Here is a 20862-nt window from a genome sequence, read left to right as displayed (position 1 = left end):
ACTAAAACAGCTTTCGAAAGCTACAGAAGACAGCGGGGACTGCAACCTATCCACAAAGAAGCCATCACACATCCGAGTGATACACTGTAGTAAATATGGAAACTCAGCATTAAAATTAAAATAACTCCATTTTAATTCCAACCCCTATTAGCTTTGCAAGTGCAGTGACACCATTGTTTAAGCCTATTAAATACATTCATACCTGGCACAGGAATATTGGAAATAGGGGAAAATTGACAATTTTGTTTATGCTACTAACCACCAAGCCCTGCAGAATGTGCAGCGTATTTTGCCGAGTGCATTTTGCTGACTTTCAAATGGTCAACCTTTGACCAGTTACTGACCCTGGTCACCCTCACGATGAGGCAAAGCAGTCATATATGATAAAAGAGAAACAATGACCCCAAAAAGCGGAACGATAATCCAAAGATAGGTGATAAAATCACGACAATGACGAGATAGCTAGACTAGTACAATCAGACAAACTGGGCCACCTTGAAAAACAACCCCGCAGAGAGTCTTGTGTGTCATCATCATCATCATCGACGAGTAATGTTAAAACAAATTGACCATCTTAAATTCTTTGAAAAGCAAGTTATTAATCTGAGGGACTTGTGAATAATAACCCCATTTATGGTGCAAGGCTCCTGACCCCATGGCTGGGGCGCGGTGATAAAAACTCACCATCTTTTAGAAGACTACACAGCTGGTCGAAGAACACCCAACTTTCAGAGAACTTGAAACAACAACGTAATGACATCGAACATAGAACATAAGAATTAGGAACAGGAGTAGGCTATCTAGCCCCTCGAGCCTGGGAGAAGAAATTCCTTCTCAACTCGGTTTTAAATTGGCTCCCCCGTATTTTGAGGCTGTGCCCCCTAGTTCTAGTCTCCCCGACCAGTGGAAACAACCTCTCTGCCTCTATCTTGTCTATCGCTTTCATTATTTGAAATATTTCTATAACCTCTGCCTAGAGATCAAACGGGGTAAATATTGTTTTAATCGTGAATATTGGTGCGGGAGCTTAATGTTGTTTTGATCTCTGAATTATTAAAATTGTCTTAACTTTTTGATACTTTTACAGGTTTGATTTAACTATTAATAAATGAGACATTGCTCACCATTTAGCATCATGCTTGAATCGGTTACACTGGGGACACTCCTTATTTTTTTTTAAAAAGTAGTTACAATTAATTTGAAGAAAATAAACCTCAACATATTGGGTATAAGGGAGTGATCAGGCACACTGACTTTTCACTATGAATCTGGCCATTTCATTTCATTGAAGTGATTGCATTATAAAAACACACAAAACAATAGAAAAATAGGTACTCAGCCATTCAAAATATTTAAAGGTAAATATAAAGTCCTGAACAAAATTCATATAAATTGCAATATATTTCAAGAGACTGAACACTGACCTATGGGATTCGAGGCAGAGTCATTATACTATCAATTACCCAAAACTAAAAGTATGAAATTAACTGACAGCTTTCTTTCAACATTTCTGTAATAAGTCATATTGGGATGAAAGAGCTCCTGTTTATGCACCATATCCAAATTGTTTTATACAGAGATACCCTTCTTAGCTTGAACGATGATACAGTCCTTCCAGGAGGTTCCCTCATTTAAGTTAACCCTTTCTCTGCGGTTTCGGTTCTCTCTCACAGATACATGCAAAAGAAAAAGACTTACCCATCCCCAACACATCACAAAATAAAAACAATTCAAATGCAAAAAATTCACCTGTCACATGGTCGTGATTCAATGTTTTTTTGAAGGAAAATGTGTTATAAAATGTAACAGCTATTTCATGTGATAAATCTTCTTTGAGGACAAATACTATTAGTACCCAAATAGCGCTAGTATTGTATTTATTATACGTCTGCATTGTGACTCTCAAACCATCAAGTCATCTTCATGCTTTGTCTCAAGTACACGTTAAAGAAAGTGTTGCCTTGTCGCTCCTATTAGCAGCTGTTCTCTGCATCTGATGCAATTGTTTCTGCCGTGTTTCAGTTCTGCTCTCCAACTAACCTTTTGGTTGACACAGATGCAGCGCCCAAAATCCGGAACCCTCGGGACCGAGGCCCATTGCGGATTCCGATTTCGGATAGTTCCGGATTTCGGAACGTCAGAAAGGGTGGCTTCCCGCCGAGGAGCTGTTCGGCCCCGCCGAGGAGGTGGCCGGGCGGGCCTGATCGCCGAGGACGTCATCGTTGGGCGGGGTTCCGCCAGAGAGGTGGCCGGGCGGGCCTGATCGCCGAGGACGTCATCGTTGGGCGGGGTTCCGCCAGAGAGCTAGTCGGGCGGGCCTGATTGCCGAGGACGTCATCGTTGGGCAGGGTTCCGCCAGAGAGGTAGTCGGGCGGGCCTGATTGCCGAGGACGTCATCGTTGGGCAGGGTTCCGCCAGAGAGGTAGTCGGGCGGGCCTGATCGCCGAGGACGTCATCGTTGGGCAGGGTTCCGCCAGAGAGGTAGTCGGGCGGGCCTGATCGCCGAGGACGTCATCGTTGGGCAGGGTTCCGCCAGAGAGGTAGTCGGGCGGGCCTGATTGCCGAGGACGTCATCGTTGGGCGGGGTTCCGCCAGAGAGGTAGTCGGGCGGGCCTGATCGCCGAGGACGTCATCGTTGGGCAGGGTTCCGCCAGAGAGGTGGCCGGGCGGGCCTGATCGCCGAGGACGTCATCGTTGGGCGGGGTTCCGCCAGAGAGCTAGTCGGGCGGGCCTGATCGCCGAGGACGTCATCGTTGGGCGGGGTTCCGCCGAGGAGGTGGCCGGGCGGGCCAGCTTGCCGAGGACGTCATCGTTGGGCGGGGTTCCGCCAGGAGAGGTAGTCGGGCGGGCCTGATCGCCGAGGACGTCGTCGGGCAGGGCCCCATCGAGGTGTTTGGGCAGGGCCCCGCCAAGGAGGCCCCGAGGCAAGGGCAGCGACAGTGAGGCGAGCGGCGGCAAGGAGAGGCCAGAGGTCAAGCAGTGGCGGGACCCCCAAGGTCGACAAAGTCTCGATTCCTGAACATTTTACAGACTCTGGATGACCCTGCCACCGATCGTCCCCGAGTCTGGAACATTCTGGAACTCCGGATTCTCGACGCTGCTCCTGTACTAAACTTCAAATCCCAGTTTTTAAAAAAAAGTTGATTTTCTTGTGAAACACCAACAAGCTGACGTCTGGTTCGAAACACTAGGGGGGGGGGGGGGGGAGAAATTGCCCCTATCTATATTCCCGTTTGCGCCTCCAGGGTGCGCTACTGCTTCCCGGGAAATTGCCCGGGATTTTGCAGAGTCGCTAGTGCGAGCGGATGTCCTTGCTCTCGGGGCGTTCCTTAAAAGGAGAGGGTGAACATAAGAACATAAAAACATAAGAATTAGGAACAGGAGTAGGCCATCTAGCCCCTCGAGACTGCTCCGCCATTCAACGAGATCATGGCTGATCTGGCCGTGGACTCAGCTCCACTTACCCGCCCGCTCCCCGTAACCCTTAATTCCCTTATTGGTTAAAAATCTATCTGTGACTTGAATACATTCAATGAGCTAGCCTCAACTGCTTCCTTGGGCAGAGAATTCCACAGATTCACAAAATATGGTGCCAGCAACACGCGCCGCCATATTTTTTGTCTGCCGACTCTCGGGGTCGGCTCCACAATGGTGGCTCTAGCGTGGTCCAGGCCACCATCACGCCATTGCCCGGGACTCCAGCTTGTGAGCTGGGCTGCAGGTCTGGTTGCACGCTGCCCCGGTGGCCTAATGGAGGCCCCCAGAAGCCTTGCAGAGTGCTCAGTGGCCCGCCCCTTTAAATCGAAGGGGAGGAGCGTTGAAGTGAACCAGGCTACGCTCCACATAACGCTTCCTTCAGCGCCACAGTCACGCCCCGGTTACCGCCCCCAAACGAGGTGGAGTGTGAGAGATGGTGCTCCGTTTCCTTTGAGAGGGGCGGTAAGGGCAAATCCGCGACTTCAGCACCGGGCATAGAATGTCCCGGCCCCAGAAGGTTACCGCCCCCAAATCGGGGTGTAGAGCAGCTTCGCCCCCTCATGGTTTGAAATACTGATAGCCAGTGAGTATGGACCTGTAATCTATCTGTGCAAACACTTGGCCAAAAGGAGCTTTTTACAGCAGCAGATTCATTGCTGTAGCAAATCAGACAGCACAGACACAACGGTACAAATGGCCATATTCTACGCAATAAATTTCTATGGTTCGATGTAGCAACACATTGCGGAACAGTCGCGTGAAAAGCATGTAGGAATTCCCTAGATCAGATAAACCAGACCTGAAGACACCTTTGTTTTATAGAGGACAGCACATCAATATCAAAAATTACAAGGCAGTACTAACTAGCTAGACTGGGGAGGTATAAACCGACATACTGAACCGTATAATTGGAGAGGTATCACATAATAGCAAGATCTGAAGTCAAGGGTATATTCCTTCCATAACTTTGCAGTAGAATAAAGCCTGATTATATGCAATGTTGAAATGGTTTCCATCGTGACATAAAAGATTAATTTGTGGTGTTGCAGTTGGGCTGGGTTGTACTAAGTTTACATACTTTTTTCAAACATGTCATTCATCGTACTTACATAAGCTGTTTTCAAGTCGAGTGAATTCTCACATGGTGCTCTTTACATGTAGACATGCAGTGGAGGACAGAATTTAAGAGAAGAAAATACTATTCTTGAAATGCAGTACCCAAGGGTCACATTTCTCACATTACAACAGCAACTATGCTTCAAAAGTACTTAATTGGCTGTAAGGTGCTTTGGGTCGTCCCGAGGTCGTGAAAGGTGCTATATAAAAGCAAGCCTTTCCTTCTTTCTTTGTTGCTCGATCATGAGTATCGACTGCAACAAGCTACCTAAATGTCCTTGGCAATATCAGTGCATTTATTTGCTAAAACAACTATTGCAAACTAGATTATGTAACATTGACATTCAGTTTTTGGTAGATCCTACAAATGAGAGATAAAATCACCTAACATCCACAACCAGGAGTACAGAGAAAGCTTTGCAGGGGTATTCACAAGGTTGAATATTGGACTCTGAACCCAATGGTTGCAACTACAAGTTTTTTTTTTTTTAAAAACACTTCACAATAGTTGTGGTCATTACTCATCTTTTGGAGTATAAATGAACAATCTTTAAAGTTAGAGTCCCGGAGATTCCTGGGCCCTGTGCTCCACCAGTCAAAAATGCAGCAGATCGAACAATCTTGACTGCACATTTTCCCCAGCTGAAACAGTCATGACCTGTTCAGCCCATTTCAGTTACATTTGTCTTTGTAACAATACAAGGGCAGGACAATTCTATGACAGAACCACTAAAATAAGTAAACTCTCTAGATTATTCATCCTCCTCTTTTGCTTTCTTCTCAAAAGAAATCAAGTTTTGTTACGCCTCTCTAATTCTATGGTTCAGTGCATTGGTTTATATTTTGCACACACTCTGGTTCAATCCAATCCAATATTATACACAATTTGTACATCAGGTTATAAGGGGACATTGCATACAGTACAAATGGAAGGGTAATGAGATGGGATCTATTACAAGGATTAGATTCTCCCCAATTTTCCTCTCTGCTCCATCCAGCCGATGCTTTATGCCAGGCAAGAAAGATGAAAATATACCCCTTTTATAAATCGAGGCATAGAATACAAAAGTAAAGAGTTAATGCTAAACCTATTTAAAAAAATCATTTGGTTAGACACTCGACCTTAAAAAAGAAAGTCGCCTGGAGAGAGTACAGAAGAGATTCACTAAGATGATACCGGAAGCTTTAGTAATGAGAAACGGCTAGAGAATTTGGAGCTCTTTTCACTAGAATAGAAAAATGTTAAAAGAAGATCTGATAGACGCGTTTAAAATTAAGTGTTTTTGATAAGGTAAATAGCGAAAAACTATTCCCACTGGTCGCTGAATCAGTAACTAGAGTAATTTAAGATCACAACCAAAAGAATGAGGATGGGGAGGTGGAAAAAGAGGTAGGAGGTTTTATTTATTTATTTATTTTTTTTTTTTATTTTTTTTTTTTACAGAGAGGTATTAGGACATGAAATGTGTACTAGAAACAGCAGTGCAAGCAGTATCCAATGGTTTTTGAAAAAGGAAGTGGATAAATATTTTATTTTTCTAAATTAAAAAAAAGGGTATGGGGAAAGGGTAGGATAATGGGATGAAGTGGACAACTCCTTCAAGAGCCAGCATGGATGATATGGGCAGAATACAAGAGTAAAGAGTTAACGCTAAACTAGTTTTGGATGCACAACCCTGTATATACAAATTTCCTATATCTTAAATTGGTAATTTACATCCCACACACTGCAATATCCAAAGACAATTTATAATTTCCCAATACTTGTAACTGCATGGTAAAAAAATCCCACCTCAAGTCATAGTACACACTTCCAGGGTATACTATGGCTCGTAGGTTAAATCACACTGCTGAATTAACCACATCTCACCCATCAGTTAGCCATTTTGCTTGTACATTGGTTGGAGTAATGTTAATTGGTGAACTTCATACACAGACCAAATAGCCGAAAGAGTTAGAGGTGTGGCGATCGAATCAATTTCGATCGCGTGGGGTCCAAAGCACAAACTGTTTTGTGTGAACTGCTTATTGTGGTTTCCTGTTTTAACTTGTACACTGGGTGTAATTTTAACCTTGGGCGGTATCGAATTAGCCACCCAGGATACACCAATTTTAGTTTCTATTGAAGTCAATGGAAGGGGAAAAGAAAAAAATCAGGCAGGGCATATAATGGACGGCCATTTCACAGTTAAAATTCCTCCAACTGACTTTTTATCGACCATACCTTCGCAAAAGGTAATCTCGTCACAGACCATGGAAATATACATCTAGGCTCACCTGTAAAATCTCTCGTCTTTTGTCTTGTAATTACTTTTTAGATATTATTGGTTACAATTGGGAGAACTCTGTTGAGGGGCATTCAATCTGTAGCAAAAACAGAATAGGTCAAAACCTCTGAGCAAATTTTGACAACCAATTTTACGATGATTACTTATTTTTGTGTGGCAACGATTTTTATTTTTAAAAACCAAAATGTCATATGAAATACATTTCTGACTATAGTAACAAAAAAGTATTGTTGTAGTGAAGCATTTGGATTGAAAAAATATTTACCTTCCTCAGCACAAGAGCTTAAAGATAAATGGGACTTACGTCCTCTGTTAATACATATTGTAACTATGTTCCTCTGTTGCAGTTCCGTAGTAATTCTGGGGAGTGATGTTGGGCAGAATGTAACATTCTGAAGTTTCAGAGAGAGTGTTGAGTTAATTAGATTTTAGCTGACTATTTTGCTCCAAGTACTGCAGATTGAATGCCCCCTCAACAGAGTTTTCCCAATTATCTCCAATATTATCGAAAAGTAATTACAGGACAAGAGACGAGAGATTTTACAGGTGAGCCCAGATGCATATTTCTGATCTACCTTCCTTATTGCTGTAGGATCGCTCATTCGGTTTTCAAGTCCCTCATGGCCTCGCCCCTCCCCATCTCGAATCTCCTCAGCCCTAGAACACGCCAATATTTCTGCGCATATCTAATTCTGGCCTTTTGAGCATTCCCGATTGAATGTCTTCAGCTGCCAAGGCTCCAAGCTCTGGAATTCTCTCCTGAAACCTCTCTGCCTCTCTTTCCTCCTTTAAGACAATCCTTAAAACCTATCTTTTTGCCCAAGCTTTTGATAATCTGCCCTAATATCCCCTTATGTGGCTCGGTGTCAAATTCTGTTTGATAACGCTCGTGAAGTTCCTTGGGAAGTTTTACTGCGTTAAAAAGCACTATATAAACACAATTCTTGTTGTAAGTACCTGATGCCTACTATCATTCTCTGAAAAAGACTGTTGCAACAATTATTGAATTATCCAAAATCCTCATTTAGCACACTTCAACATATTTTTCTACATTAAGGTTGCATTTTATTTAAGAGGTTTTACAATGATACAATGCCCCAGTGTAGATGGGTGAAAATTTGACCCCCGACTCGCTTCCCCTCCACCCCATCCTGCGGAGTTCGCAACTTCAGCCACTTGGTGCGGAGAAGCAGCTGCTGTTCAGCGTCTCCCCATAGCAGAGTGAAACACTTCCATGCAGAATAATTGGGGTCCAAGGTGCAGGGGCAGATTAACCACGGGGCAGATGGGGGCTGCAGCTCCAGGCCCCACCAAAGAACATAGGCCCACCAAATAAATGTAGGAAAAAAATATATAAGACCTCCCAAATAGGCTGAATAGAATAGACAATGAGAGGAAAAACAAGAACCGAGGAAAACATTGTTTATTGGCCTAACGTGTACATATCTATTTTTGCATAATGTGATGAACATGAACAAACATAACTATTGGCCCATCTGAATCAGTTTGCCTCAGGCCCATCAGGCCCTGCTCCTGTGGACCTCCCATTGGCAGGTGCAGAGTAACACAGAAGAAGATCTAAGAGTAGGTCACCCCACATGGGAGATTAATGGAATAAAAGAGAGAGTTTACCCTGAAAAAAGGACTATGTTCTATTTATGCATACCTTTGAATTCAACAACAATTTTTCCCCACTAGTGCTGAGTCATAGTGTTAAACGAGATTCATACTTGACTGCTGTGAAAGAACAGACAATAAGCCCACGCAGAAAGGAACATTTCCGTCCTTTATACTAAAGAGTAGAGTCTATTGTGCACAGGTGAAACCACGTGAGATTGACTATGACTTTGTATTCGTCCACATTGTGGTCTAAATGCTATTGAAAACTGTTCTGAATGCTTCTCTGGCGTAACTGCAAGGGTTTCTGTTCAGCATAATATTGCAACACGCATGACCTAGTTCCACAGTACAAGCTGCAGAGATATTAACTCAGCATTTCCATTACTGTCCAAACACTTATTTTGCTTGGGTTCATAAGCGGAGGCTTCTATGAAGTCTGCTGATCAACTCATCATTACTCTTCACGTTCTTATCTTGGTCCCTGTCGAAATCTCGACCTCCGAAAAAAATGACTCCGATACTTTCAGCTGCGGCAGAAGTTTATTTAATTTACTTGCTAGTAAGGGGCAGGTCACACTCAGTCAATGGCTAAGTGAACACCTCCGAAATGGTAGTTTCACGAGATATTTATACAGTAAAACCCAAGTTATGGCCTCTCCCTGTGTATTGGCTCGGTCTTGCAGTCAGTGAATACAGATAAAGAGTTAATTACTACATCCTTGTCCTGACATGGTTTCCAGATATTTCCTTTTGTCAGGGTTATTAGTTGGCCAGCCGGCCATTACTCCATGAGAGTGTGGTAATGAGCTATTGCCTGTCTTGCATTGTGTCAGGATTGTCCAGTTTCCTAGTCAGTTATCTTTTTGCATCAAATGGATGAGGTCTCTACAAGAGATAATGGCTGGTGGTTTGAGTACTTTGAAAAGGGTGGGTTGGCATGGAACTGGTGTCTTATAGACAATAGGAGAGCACCATAGGGGGGGTACTTGTCTCAGCATGACTTGTCTCCTAGCTGTCTGATGGCCATCAGCCATCTCAAACCAGGTTTAGCTGTTTATGCAAGCCCACTGCTTTTATGCAGAAAGTTCTGGAAGGACCAGGACTCCATTTTGTTATATATATATTGCAAAGGGCACACAAATACCGTGTGGTATCAGCTTAGATAAAAAATACATTTCCACATCCCCCTCCAGCCCCTCGCCCCAACCACCAGCTTGCCTTTAATTTCAAACGTTAAAGATAAGTCATCTGTAATGCACCAGCACATCTTCAATACCGAAGTGACTGAAGCAGCAGTAAGGAGATTTTTTTTTTAGTGCCTAAAAATTAAATGCGTCACTCAGCTGCCATGATCATTAGGGCGCACGCTTTTGCTTCGTATTTCATGCAAGGTACAGTTACGTTGCAGCAACTCTACTACAAGCGTCAGTACGCTTGTCACCTTATACCTGTATGAATTAAACAGTTAAATATTTTGCTACGTGTGATGTACTATTATCATGCCACCAATCGGTTGTGGTCTGCAGCCATTTTGTAATCTTTGAAGCAAGGTCATTTTAAATGTTCAAATATATAAAACCAGCAATTTCAATGCAACATATTATTCTGCTTGAAGACACTGGCGACATGAATTAGAATATATAATTACGGGTCTTAGTCCAAAACTTTTTTTTTTTTATAAAACTTGCTATTTTGCAACTAATTTACACTGTTACTTTCTGCCAGTGGCCAGTTACTGCAAACTCGACTTCTTTCAGCACGTCGTAATGCTATGCTGCAAGGCTGTGTATACTCAACCACAACAGAAAACAGCCATTTTGAAACCGACTGCAGAAAGACAGAATGCCATAAGCTCCTGTAAAATGGCTGCTGCTGAAAGCACATCATTTCAGAGTACTGATACCATTGAACAGCACCACTCGACAGCAATTGTGGATATCTTCAAATAAAATAGGGCAATTTCTATTTCAGTAAATTACATCCTAAACACCATTACGGAGGTGAGTTTTTTAAAAACGTTTACATTTATTGGTTATATTGTACAGCTATTTTTTTTTGCGCTTAATTGCACTAAACATTAAACCTCTTCAAGAGCGCAAGTATTTTCAGCAGTGATCAGCACTGAATGCTATTTGCCACGCTGCATTCGACTGTATTTGCAAACATTTAGCACTATAATTGGATTGCACCCAGAAGTCAAGTCTGCCAGTTTGACAGATCAACGGAAGAATGTTAATTGTTGGACACTACCAAACGCTGTACACTTAAAAACTGAAAAATTAATTTGAAACATAGAATTAAAAGGTGTTCTCTTCCCGTTTACTTCACATTAGACAGTGCATCTAATACCACACAAAGCACAAATCAGGTTCCCTGAAGTTTAAATTCACCCAAATTAAAAATAGGTAGCCTTTTATCATCCAGCACATGGTTTCACCCATTTCGTCCAACTCGAATACCAATTTACAGTAATTCTGTTGCAATGCCAAGCCAAAAGGTGAGCGCAAATGTTGCTAACGCAACAAAGTCAAACCATTAAGAAAAACAGGTATTGATAATCGCATGCAGATGAAGGAAAAATCCCAGGCTTGGGGTGCCAACGCTGGTTTTTGCTGCTTGTGCTGACAGGATGTGGTTGTCAAGGAAACATGCTGTTATGCAGTAGTTATTGGGAAGCAAATTGTATTTTCAGCATTTGCAGTGACTAATTGCCAAGCAATTGATTCAGTAAACTACTCGTGCTGCAGGTATGTAGGCTCGAAACCATCAAAATTGGAGAAAGGGACAGTTTTCATTGACAATCATTTGTGCAGCTATTTTTAGTATAACATCCACCTCTTCTCCTTGGAATTTAGTGGTTGAAGACCAGCAGGCCGGTTGGAAGACAGTGAAGTACAAGATGTCGAATGACACAATTAGTAAAATGTGCACCGTTCTGATTGTGAACGTTCCATTAAATATAGTCCCAAGTTCTTTTCAGAGCCATTGAGAACGAAAAAGAAAAATGAATATGTGCTCGTGTTTTGGAAATGCAACCTTTCCTTTTAAGCAATTTTTCTGATAAGAATCATCCAGTTCTGTTTCATACAAAAATGGAAAATTCTCTTTTCAAGACGCTTTTCCCTTTGTGCAATAGCCCCTGCAGCTTTTAAACACCAAAACAAGGGCATTTCAAAAGGTTTGTGATAAAGATGCTGCCTGCCAAAATCCTACACACCAGCACACACAACAAAAACTCAGTGCATTTATATGTAACATTCTCTGCTGCTCGTTGTTACTGTTAAGTACAATGTCCCCTCCCCGCCCCCCCCTAAGCTTTATGTACCTCAGTATAGAATGAAAATTCTGACTAGCAGTCATACTTTTCTGATAAACATCCGTATCCAAGGACATAGCGAAAAGATTTTTATTTTATTTTTTAAAGCCAGTTGTACGTAAATATCAAACAGGAAAATATTGTGCGCCATGCATGCTAAAATCTATCTGCGAGGAGAAAAAAAAAGCACTAAGCGCAATATAATATTTTTACGATTTTCATGCAAAAATAAAAAAAAAGGAGACACCAAGCTCTGGACACCTGCCGTAATTACCTTTTTTGGGGGAAAAATAAATCAAAACGCTCCAGTTCTCAGGAAGCTGACGTCGCACTTGTGCTACTTATCGAAGAAACGGTGTTCCTGAAAATTCTGCTCATCAACAAGACTGCTCTGCAACAATTGCCCATCTGCATAAACCTGTGAAAGCTGTTGGGCGAAGATCATTTCTCCCAGGGATCAGAGCCTGAAGCTGACCACTGCAACGGCCACTTGTCACACTAGGTGAGAATCAAGCCATGATATCACTGCCGAAAATACCAGTCAGAGGCATACAAGCGCTGGTACACAATGTGCACTACTTTATTGCTAAAAATAGATTTGTTGCATCTGCTATCTGCAATCATAAACCTGGTTAAACTCCGAATCGAGAAATTCAAATATGAATTCTGGTAAACACCAAAAGAAAAAGATATTTGGACCGAGATTTATCCAGCAACACCAATTGGCATTACAATGCAAGAAATTATTATTTTTTTTTAAAAAAACGATCTCCATGTAAACAGCTTCACTATGGCTCTTGGATAATATTTAAGTAATGTATTACTTCAAGCTATATGAAGCAATTAAAAAAAAAAGGATCATCTACTCTATGTTGCAATGCAGTGTTAACTATTCTCACCGGTGCTGTCAAGGCAACGAATGCACAGTATTTACATACTCACATTTGAAACACTAGGCATCGGACACAGTAATCAATACATGGCACGTTCAAAAAAAAGCAGTATTAAACCTGCCTGCCATTTTTGGTTTGCAGGAGTAGGCTTAGTTCTGCTGTATACCGTACCATAGGAGGGGGAGGGGCAGCTCACCTTAAATTCAGTAGCTGTCAACTACATGGTGCTGGTTCAAATGGGTAGGAGGCAACAGTAAAATGCTGTTGTCATGCACTGATGATGCAAGATGAGCCCCGATCACCAAATTAAAAATTACGGCAGCACAACCAGATTCTGCAGTGATGGGGAAACAGGCACATCCCACACTTGAAGCTGACTGCTTCCTGTCCAGTCAGTCTGCTTTACAGCTCAGTTTGAGAAACCCAGTACTTCATCGCAAATGCAGTGCAAAAAAAAAAAAAACAGGATGGCAGGAGCAGCAGCATTAGGTGGAAGAAGTCTTTGACAGAAACAGGCAATCCTGGGTCATGTCCATCAAAACGCAATTTAATACAGATCTTGTTATCTCGCTGAATCGTTAAGTTTGAACGTTTAGATTCTCCTCGAAAAGCAAAAAAAATATTTTAAAAGCCTTCAGCCCCTCGAATTCTCTGCTCCGATGCTGTAATTAAAAAATCGGTCTATTTCTGCACCAACAACCACAGAGACAGAATCTCAAGTCACATGAGTAGTCATTGGTGTTTACAGAACATCTTTAATATGGAAACAGCAGCATTGCAAATTGCTGCAGGGTTGTGCTGCATACACAACACAAGGAGGCAATGTGAAATTCTATTTCCTTTAGATCCTTTTTTAATGATTAGATTATTTTAATTATATTTTTTAAAAAGCCCATCAAGAAGATTTGAGCTAATGTGGTTGCTTTGCTTCTGGTCTCTTGAGCATGAAAGTAATTACTGTGCAGCGAGAAAAAAAAAAACAGTTTAAAATATTGTGACCTAAATAGCCACTGGGAGTTTGAGCAACATACAACGAGCAAGGAAGCTTGAAAAATGGAATAATATGTTGCTAAGCCAGTTCCTAAGTGCCACATTATTACTGCAGTAATCTCCTTTGGGTTACCTTCATTAATGCCCTCCTCGAGGGGAGAAACTCACACCAACATCATAGCCTGCGGTGATGCAACTCAGCATTTAATTAACTATACGTTATCAGGAAGGGATGGTACTCATCATATCAGTACCATCCACTGAAATTACACCGGGAAAGCTGAATTTCCACAGAATTGATTTATCTGTACAGCAGGGTGTCCAAATCTTTTCTTTGTGGGTAACTCAGTTTCTCACCATGGAGCCCATGGGCAACACATCAAGAGTTGTCTAGTAATGCTACCTCCATCATGGTTGGCCACCTGTCCACTACTGATTCTGCAGGGTGTTTGTTTTTCACTCAACTGATTCTTAAACCTCGGAACTTATAGGGGAAAAGGACAACACGTGGCACAAAATTTAGGCTTAACCCAGTGTCGGTTTTATTACGCACATAAACCGACTAAAACTACAGGATTAGACTTCTGAGAGAAATCGGCTGAAAACATACAATCGCCCTTCCTGGCTGTATCGATTGTAGATTCGTGGTCATTGGTTCCGTGACCGGTTGGTTCTGCTTCTGGCCGTTCTCTGCAATGCTTTCATGTACGTTCCGTACTACATATCCTTCCATCCGTTTGTTCTTTTGACCTGTGTCCATCTGTACACGTGTCCTTTTACCTCCTGTGTGCTTCTTCCGTCTGTCCCTGTTCTCCTTCTGTCTTCTCCTGAGCTGCTTCTCGCTCATATATTTATATCCATGTTTTGACTGATCTCCCGCCACTGCGGTTTTGATAAAGTGTTTGCATCAATACATTGTTTTGTGGTCCCTTTGATTGATTGACTGCAATAATGCACATGTCGGTTTTCCCATTTACACACTGAGTCTGCAAGGCTCAAGCTGATTTCTCATCTTAACACCTCGTTCCCAAAAAATGTGCACCTGATGTGGTTCATAGAAACATAGAAAATAGGTGCAGGAGTAGGCCATTCAGCCCTTCGAGCCTGCACCACCATTCAACAAGATCATGGCTGATCACCGCCCCCCCCCCCCCCCCCAAGACCACATCCAACTCCCTCCTGAACACATCCAATGAACTGGCATCAACAACTCTCCGCGGCAGGGAACCCCACAGGCCAACAACTCCCCGAGTGAAGAAGTCTCTCCCCATCCCAGCCCCAAACAGCCCACCCCCCATCCCAAGAGCATGCCCCCCCCACCCGGCTCCGGACCCACCCAACACCGGGAACACTCCCCGTCCCATCAGAATCCTTCCCAAATGCCGAACACCCCCGGATGTCAAGCCCCAAGCCCCGGCCAGCCCGGAGCCACGCCCCCGCGATGCCAACCACACCACATCCACCAACCGCCATCTGCACAGTCAACCCGTCCACCCCACTCCGAACACTCCCTGCACCGAGGCACAGAGCCCCCAGGCCCGCCCCTCCGACACACTTTGCTGTGTTGTTTTGTTCCTTTGTTGTCCGGTCTTTTCTAAGACTTGGTGTCTCCAGTGGGTTTGTTTTTCCCCACCCTGGTCAATCAAGTTCAGGACCTCATGTAACAACTCCATTGTTGTTATGCATGAAGTCAGTTTTGGTTCCCGACCACAGAATATCCTTAATTGTCCAGCTTAATTCCAAAAGCTTGTATTAATCAATTTATAGTTCATGGTCTCCTTCTGTGCTTTTCTGAAGATTAATAACCTTACAATACCTCCATCATGGTTGGCCACCTGTCCACTACTGATACCTCCATCACTGTTGGTCACCTCTGTCATTATTTGTCACCTGCTGAGCACTGATGCTTTAGCACTTTTCTCCCTCTTTGCTCCCCAGCAGTCCAAGGTGACAATCTTCTTCTCCATTTCCCAATGGCATTGTTGCTCCCCCTGCCCTCCCAATTTTACACTGCCACATTACTGCTTTTATCATGGTTCTCAGTTCTTCTCCCAGTGCTAGGTCATATTGCTTACTGCTCTGTGAAGAAGATACTGCTGCACCCAATCAGTGTAAAATTTATGATATCTCAAGAATCCCTGCCAATTTTCATACAGAGTAGCAACAATGGGAGACAGGGACAGAGAGCTGGATACGGGCTGGATAGCCTGAGCACCCGGACCAGTTTTAAAACATGGGCCATAACTTGCACACCACTGTTCCATCCGAGTCAGCTTATTGGCCAATAGTAATTACGCAACCCTTCAAGGGGAGGCATTACTTTCCAGCAATTTCATTGGCCAATAGTACTCCTGTGGTGATGGATTGTTCCATATATTTGATTGACAGGGCTCTGGGTCAGTACCAGTAAAGGCAATCGAGGTGGTGGTTTCAGCACAGTCTGTGACAACAACCAGCACATATACAAAACTTAGTACTCATTAGGCTTACATCTATAATAAGCATTCAGGTGAACGCAAGCCAGCTTTCTCACGAAGGAATCCCTACCAGTTGGATCCAAACTGCCTCGTGAGTGTTTACAGCAAAATAACTACTGCGGTAGCATCATCACGGTTATTACTGTGACATCACCGACTTTCCAATTATGATGCAATTGTAGAACATGTGCTGATGGTCTTTACTGGTTACATAGGGAAAGGGACAATGGCAAAGCTGTAGGAGAGTCAAGCGAGAGACAATGGATGGACCCAAGCGTGGAGAAGGCACAGCGACTATTCTGCTGCAACATCAGGTTCTGGGGATCCTGTTCCTGGAGATCCCTCATGTGCCCCTCTCCTGCTTTTAGACTGCATACCCCCAACCAGTCTTTTATAAAACGCGCTGGGCTGCGCCATATAATGCAGAGACCCAGAGTGCAACATGCAAGACAGGGCCTCTTGCATTCATTTCGCCAAAACCAGGGCTTCAACATTTGCAGACCTACATTTTTGAGAGTTACAATCACATTAGCTCCCTAAACCATAACTTGTTTACACTTAGGAGTGCAGCTAATTGGGGGATGCCTGCCTATAGTAAACCGAGTAAAACTTGAAGAGCAGGGGAGTTATCCCCCAGGTGTCCTGGCCCATATTTATCCCTCAATCAACAGAACAAAAACAGATTACCTGGTCATTGTGGGAGCTTGCTCGGTGCGCAAATTGGCTGCTGCGTTTCCCACATTACAACAGTGACTATACTTCAAAAGTACTTCATTGACTGTAGAGCGCTTCGAGACATCCGGTGATCGTGAAAGGCGCTATATAAATGGAAGTCTCTTTTTTTCTATATTGCCAAAGCATCTTGGGAGGAATGTAGAGTGTAGCAAAGAGCAAGAGTATGGCCTGACCTCCGGCTCAGACCTGCAATCAACAACACCAGAGAGGCAGTGGTTGCATTTAGTGAAATGTAGATAATACCAATGTACCATGGAAGATCCTCTTTCAGTACATCTGATTAATTTCAGAGTAGATAGTTTTGTATAAGCATGGAGTTCACTCAACTTTAAAAATATTAATTATGCACAACATCGAGTGGCAGGAGAAATTGAGCCAGAGCAGCAGTCAATGGGCCATGCCACATCTCCAACCACTTCAGGCACCCAACAGGAGACAAGAGAGGCAACTTTCCTCCACTCTGCTCCCAAATCATGTCTGAAAACAATGGGTGCAACGCAGAGGAAAAAGTCAGCGCCAATCCTTTGCTCCCAAACAACACTGCGCACAAACTTCCTCGGTGTCTTTTCTGGCGTTTGCACCTGAAGAGGGAACAGGGGCTGTAAACTTTGTGCAAATTAATGCCAGAGACCTCTGCATTCAGATTTCCTCCCACGGGTGCAGATCAGGGCCCGACCGCTCGCAGAAAGACCTGGTGTCACCGATTCCTGCGCTGCTGGTCTCAGTCTTCATGGACAAGCTGGTATTGCCAAGAAAGGTCTTTCTTTTGGCTTTTTGAATTTAAAAATAAAAAAATGGGGTTGCAGTTTCAGGACCTGTTGCAGAATATGGTTAGCCTATTACACTTAGTGATGGAGGCGGTGTTCAGTACTGTGCCATCCCTCTTCTTGCGATTTGTCTTACTTGGAGGCAAATGGAGACAGACAACCGCAAACCTTCTCGACAGCTGCTGAAGTTATTCACTTGGGCCTCTCCGGAGTTACCAACAATTGATTCCCCTGCCACAAAATAGAAACTCTCTCCTCTTCCTGACCGTGCCACTGCCCTATGCCACCTAGAATAGAGAACCTGACAGTCAAACAAGTATCTACTCTTATTCCCATACCAGTCGTCTTCTTCATGTTTTTCCTGTTCCTCCATCCACACCTAGGCATCATGGAGCCACCCTTTTACCAGCTCCCCCTGCAAGGCAGATTGCAGGGGTGCCCAGACTATTGCTCCAGTGCTTCTGCCATCGTAGCAATGACAAAACGGCAAGAATTCATTTGCAGGAGATGGAACCTTTCATTAAATGTCAAGTCCATCAATATACAATTCAAAGCCTCCCAGCACGGATATAAATTAAGAAATTACCATTCTTTATCAAAACGTCTCCAGACAAAAGTCCTGCCCCATTATCTACTAAAAAAAAAAAACAAGATCCTTCTGGCTCTCCCATGAGGCTTTATCGGTGACTGTCCCTTTGATGATGCTGGTTTCTTCAAGGCCCAGGAACTGCCGAGCCTTCAGCCAACACTGCAACCCAAAGTTTGCCCACTTGGTGCTGATGCTTCCTTTATTTTAATTAGGCCCATGAGCAAGTTCATGCCCCGAGCTCCAGGTTGTGCCAGAATGCACTTCGCGTGAGGCCTGCACTAATTTCTCCCAGACAGCGCCCGGAGAGGATGATCGACCTTTTGATCACAAAATCAGATGCAAGTATAGAAATATATATTATTTTAAAATTAAAAGAAATTACAGACCTGACTTTGTAAATTAAAAACACCAAGAATCCCAAAAGCAGCAGAGATATTAATCTTATTTAACTCTAGACATGTACATTTAGCTCATCGTAACATTGTTTTGCAATGGTGAACATAAGAACATTAGAATTAGGAACAGGAGTAGGCCATCTAGCCCCTCGAGCCTGCTCCGCCATTCAACAAGATCATGGCTGATCTGGCCGTGGACTCAGCTCCACTTACCCGCCCGCTCCCCGTAACCCTTAATTCCCTTATTGGTTAAAAATTCCCTTATTGATTAACGGGCGGTGTGTGATTAGTCGTTTAAATCAGGGACGAACACATCTTCCTCAGTTTAGATATTCAGCTCCATTTGAGCCAAGCTAACTGAATTCAAACCACAAAACCAATTGATCAGCTGATAATCACTGATTCTTAACAGTAACCAATGAGAAAGGGGATAAAGTGCCACCCAATGGTGGGCAGAGCAGTGGCAAATGGAATTTAATTTGGAGAAGTGTGAGGTAATGCACTTTGGGAGGGCATAAGGAAAGGGTATACACATTAAGCGGTAGGCCACTTAATAGTGTAGATGAACAAAGGGACCTTGGAGTGCTTGTCCACAGATCCCTGAAAGTAGGCGGCCAGGTAGATAAGGTGGTTAAGAAGGCATACGGAATGCTTGCCTTTATTGGCTGAGGCATAGAATATAAGAGCAGGGAGGTCATGCTTAAATTTATTAGGGCCCGAAATTGATGAAGTAGCGCCACCGCCCGTTTCTCGGCGGTATGAGGCTTTTTTCTAAAACCGCCCACATACGACTAAAAATCGAGAACCGCTAATTTGGTGACTTTTTTTGGGGGGCGGTGGCGGGAATGGTACGCAACAGGTATTGTAGTCGATCGAGATTGACTTTTTTCTCAACCGCGAAAAGATCGGACTTCTGCGCATGCGCGATTTTTCCCCCCCGCCCCCCCCCCCGAGGTAGTTTTTCCCACGATTCTTTTTATAGCTAACGGTCTCTATTTTGAGGACTTCCAACAATTCGATTCAGCCCCACTTGTGAAATTCATGCCAGTTTTCCATGTTCAACATTGGGGTGAAGAACAAGAGCCCAAAAGTCAGCAAAATGACTGCAGCAACAGAGTAAAAATAACTTGAAGTGAAAATGATCAGTGTGGAATCATTTTGTAAATTCAACATAGTGGCAGGGGGAGTGGAGGAAGTTGTTTAATCAGCGATTGGAGTGAAAGGGCATTGAATGATAAACTTTAAACTGGATAAAGAAAATACAAAAACAGAAAAAGAAATTCCAGTTTCTGAGGACGCTAGATACTAACCTTAAGCAGCCTTTCATCAAATGTTCCTATTTCCAAAATGGTGTCCATACCATTCGCTTAAGATCAGCTAAAACCTGCTTTTTTCAGGGCGATATTTAGGTCCAGCAGTAAATAGATCCTAATGTTGAAATTACCATTTTGGGCAGTATTTAGAAACATAGAAACATAGAAAATAGGTGCAGGAGTAGGCCATTTGGCCCTTCTAGCCTGCACCGCCATTCAATGAGTTCATGGCTGAACATGCAACTTCAGTACCCCATTCCTGCTTTCTCACCATACCCCTTGATTCCCCTAGTAGTAAGGACTTCATCTAACTCCTTTTTGAATATATTTAGTGAATTGGCCTCAACAACTTTCTGTGGTAGAGAATTCCACAGGTTCACCACTCTCTGGGTGAAGAAATTCCTCCTCATCTCAGTCCTAAATGGCTTCCCCCTTATCCTTAGACTGTGTCCCCTGGTTCTGGACTTCCCCAACATTGGGAACATTCTTCCTGCATCTAACCTGTCTAACCCCGTCAGAATTTTAAACGTTTCTATGAGGTCCCCTCTCATTCTTCTGAACTCCAGTGAATACAAGCCCAGTTGATCCAGTCTTTCTTGATAGGTCAGTCCCGCCAAACCGGGAATCAGTCTGGTGAACCTTCACTGCACTCCCTCAATAGCAAGAATGTCCTTCCTCAGGTTAGGAGACCAAAACTGTACACAATACTCCAGGTGTGGCCTCACCAAGGCCCTGTACAATTGTAGCAACACCTCCCTGCCCTTGTACTCAAATCCCCTCGCTATGAAGGCCAACATGCCATTTGCTTTCTTAACCGCCTGCTGTACCTGCATGCCAACCTTCAATGACTGATGTACCATGACACCCAGGTCTCGTTGCACCTCTC

At 43.5% G+C, this 20862-nt stretch overlaps 1 protein-coding gene across 1 annotated transcript in view; it reads right to left on the bottom strand.

Annotated features, from left to right (window-relative positions):
• zbtb38 (zinc finger and BTB domain containing 38) overlaps positions 1-12172 on the bottom strand; it is a 44335-nt gene extending 32163 nt beyond the window's left edge. The window contains exon 1 of the mRNA XM_070882484.1: positions 12092-12172. The gene's annotated coding sequence lies outside the window, so the exon portion shown is untranslated. The remainder of the gene's footprint in view (positions 1-12091) is intronic.
• Positions 12173-20862: the final 8690 nt, after the last annotated feature.

Source organism: Pristiophorus japonicus, chromosome 6 (assembly GCF_044704955.1).
Source record: "Pristiophorus japonicus isolate sPriJap1 chromosome 6, sPriJap1.hap1, whole genome shotgun sequence".
Classification (NCBI taxonomy): Eukaryota; Metazoa; Chordata; class Chondrichthyes; family Pristiophoridae; genus Pristiophorus; species Pristiophorus japonicus.
This window is presented reverse-complemented; position numbering and strand designations above follow the sequence as displayed.